Here is a 3,714-nt window from a genome sequence, read left to right on the forward strand (position 1 = left end):
CACAGAAGGCTTTGCAGCCTAGCACCCCGATGTTAGGTTTGCAACCTCACATTTGTCTCGGGCTGCCCGCCAGACCGAATGTCAAAAACCTGGCTGTTGCTTTGCACTTTACTCAATGAAAGTTCAAAAATTTCACACCAATTCTGGAGATCCGTGTCTGAATCGCTCCACGATTCCACTGCCTCTCAATGTCTGACAAACTGTTTTCCCGCTCTGAAGTGGAATCCACCAATCAGAGCCTGATGTTGTTCTGTATTGCCGGCTGATAGGCTCATTCCTATCAGCAAATTTAGTGCTACCAAGGCTCTGATTGGTGTTCCCATGGTATTCCTGCCACAGGAGTCACCTCTCCGTTTGCAACACCCCCCCCCCCCCCCCACCTCACCTCCTCCCCCAATTGGCTGGGGCTCCTGTGGTCAGTGCAGACGTGATCAGCCAAATGGCCTCCTTTTGCACTGTTGGGATTCTATGAACCTTCTATGAATCTTCTGGAATTCTGGTTTGCATCCTTACTGCCAAAAAGAAAGCTGACCTGGAGCTTGTCATAATATCCACTCATGTATATAATGAGATGCAGACAGGCAGTGATTGACACACAGGATAACCAATGAACACACATGACACATAACAACCAATCACCAGACAGGGCACCACCACTATAAAGCACACAGGGCATTAAGACTCTCTCTCTCTACAGGACACAGCTACTGAGATAGTGAGAGTGCACAAGCCAGTGAGCACTATCACCATGAGGTAGAGAGTTAGTCTGGTCAAGCCAGTAGGAGGTTGTCAGTTAGATGAATAGAGTGTCAACACACAGCAGACTATGTCCAGCAATCAGGAAGTTCAATAAAACAGTGCTGGACCATCTCCTGTATCAGAAGCCTGTTTCTAGTTTCACTGCATCCAGTTGCAGTCAACGTTGAACCAACTTACTTAACACATCATGGTACCAGAGTACTATTAATCCTAACGAGCCTACCTCGAGTGCATCTGCAACGACCAGCAAGCAGCCATCCAGCGGCATGGAAAGTATCCAGCCTCCTTCGCAACTCCGGATCTCCGGCAACCTCGGCACCAACTGGAAAGTCTTCAAACAAAAGTTCCTCCTGTACATCGAGGCCTCCGACCTCAAGGCAGCATCGGATGCCAGAAAGATTGCGCTGTTCCTATCGACTGCGGGGGATCACGCCATCCACATCTATAACTCGCTTATGTTTGCCGATGGCGAAGACAAGACAAAGTTCAAGACAGTTCTGCTGAAATTCGACAGCCACTGCGACAGTAAGGTGAATGAGAGCTTTGAATGGTTCATCTTCCAACAGAGGCTTCAGGGTAAGGATGAACCTTTTCAGTCCTTCTTGACCCATCTCCACATCCTAGCGCAGTCATGTAATTATGACTCGACGACTGATTCCATGATCCGGGATCAGATCATTTTCGGGGTCCAGCCCGACTCCCTGCGGGAGCAGCTCCTCAAAATCAAACAGTTGACCCTCTCCGTCACCATCGAAACGTGCGTTGTCCATGAGCATGCCAGAAATCGCTACTCCCGCATCAGGGCAGCAGAAACTGCAAAACTGGCCTCCCACGAGGCAGAGGGTGCAGGCCATTGCACAAATGCAGGGCCTGAGCATCGAGGAGAGTGGCCGTTTTGCAAGCTTTTCTTGGGTCCCCACACATGTGCACCACGACCAGGTGGATGATGAGGCCGAAGACACTGAGGCGCATGCGCGAACGTCGGCCGACCGCACTGAGCATGCGCGATGGCGCACGCAACGTGCTGACGTCAGCATCATGACGTGTCCGAATTGTGGCTCCACCCATTTAAAGTGGCAATGTCCAGCCAAAGGCAGACGATATCTACAGTGTGGAAAACCTGGCCACTACGCAGCCTTCTGCAGGTCCGCTCCACCGAACAACAGCTAGCGATCCCATCTGCAGCGCAGACGTGTCCGCTGTGTACAACAAGGCATGCAGGATTCTGATCCAGACAGCCCAAAGGACCCCGATGCTGACTGCCTCGAGTCTCCATATCGGGTGGGCATCATCACCACATGCGAGATGGTCTCTACCGTGCCTGCCAACCGCCTTTCGATCCTCAGTATGGATCCTGACGACGGCTGGAGTGCCGTCATCACGGTCAACCAGTCTCGCATCCGATTTAAATTGGACACTGGCACACTACCAGAAGGATGTGGAGGCTTTAGAGAGGATGCAGAAGAGATTTACCAGAATGTTGCCTGGTATGGAGGGCATTAGCTATGAGGAGCGGTTGAATAAACTCGGTTTGTTCTCACTGGAACGAAGGAGGTTGAGGGGAGACCTGATAGAGGTCTACAAAATTATGAGGGGCATAGACAGAGTGGATAGTCAGAGGCTTTTCCCCAGGGTAGAGGGGTCAATTACTAGGGGGCATAGGTTTAAGGTGAGAGGGGCAAGGTTTTGAGTAGATGTACGAGGCAAGTTTTTTACGCAGAGGGTAGTGGGTGCCTGGAACTCGCTACCGGAGGAGGTGGTGGAAGCAGGGACGATAGTGACATTTAAGGGGCATCTTGACAAATACATGAATAGGATGGGAATAGAGGGATACGGACCCAGGAAGTGTAGAAGATTGTAGTTTAGTCGGGCAGCATGGTCGGCATGGGCTTGGAGGGCCAAAGGGCCTGTTCCTGTGCTGTACATTTCTTTGTTCTTTGTTTGTTTGTCTGCAAACCTCATATCACAGTCGGACCTCGACAGCATCCGACACCAACCTAGCATTCTTCCACCAGCCTGCCAGCTCCTTGACTACAATGGTAATGCCATAGCTGCCAGTGGGTGGTGTCAGCTAGGTGTCTCTCACAAGGAAATCAGGCGATGTTGAGATTCGAGATCGTCCGGCCTGACAAGACATCCCTGCTCGGTGCTCGCGCATGGAAACTCCTAAATCTGGTACAGCGAGTTCATGCCAAGCCCTCTACACCGGCGACGACCTCGCCCAAGGCGAATTTCCAGGTTGAGATAGACAGTGTGTTTGATGGGATGGGCACGCTCCCAGATCGCTACAAGATATTGTTCAAGCCGAATGCCACCCCAGTCATCCATGCACCAAGCTGGGTGCCTGCTCCTCTCAAGGATCGTCTGAAAAGGCAGCTAGTCACGGAACCCACAGACTGGGTCAGCTCCATCGTCTGCGTCAAGAAACCCTCTGGCAAACTCCGCATTTGCATTAATCCCAAAGACCTGAATCGCAACATCATGCAAGAGCATTACCCGATCCCGAAGCGTGAAGAATTGACCTGTGAGATGGCTCACGCCAAATTCTTTACCAAGCTGGACGCCTCCCGTGTCTTCTGGCAAATTCAGCTGGACGAGTCCAGTCAGAAGCTGTGCACTTTTAATACTCCGTTTGGCAGGTATTGCTACAACCGCATGCCTTTTGGTATCATATAAGCTTCCGAAGTATTTCATCGCATAATGGAGCAAATGATGGAGGGCATCGAGGGCGTGCGAGTCTATGTGGTGCTCAGATAGATCCATGAGGGTCACCTTGGGGTCGAAAAAAGTCGACGCAGAGCTCGGCAGGCCGTCTACTGGCCTGGCATCAGCCAGGACATTGTCAACACGGTCCTCAACTTTACAACATGCCAGAAGTTTCAACCAGCTCAGCCCAAGGAAATACTGCAACAGCACGAGATCGTGACTTCTCCATGGTCCAAGGTGGGGATACGT

Source organism: Scyliorhinus torazame, chromosome 16 (assembly GCF_047496885.1).
Source record: "Scyliorhinus torazame isolate Kashiwa2021f chromosome 16, sScyTor2.1, whole genome shotgun sequence".
Classification (NCBI taxonomy): Eukaryota; Metazoa; Chordata; class Chondrichthyes; order Carcharhiniformes; family Scyliorhinidae; genus Scyliorhinus; species Scyliorhinus torazame.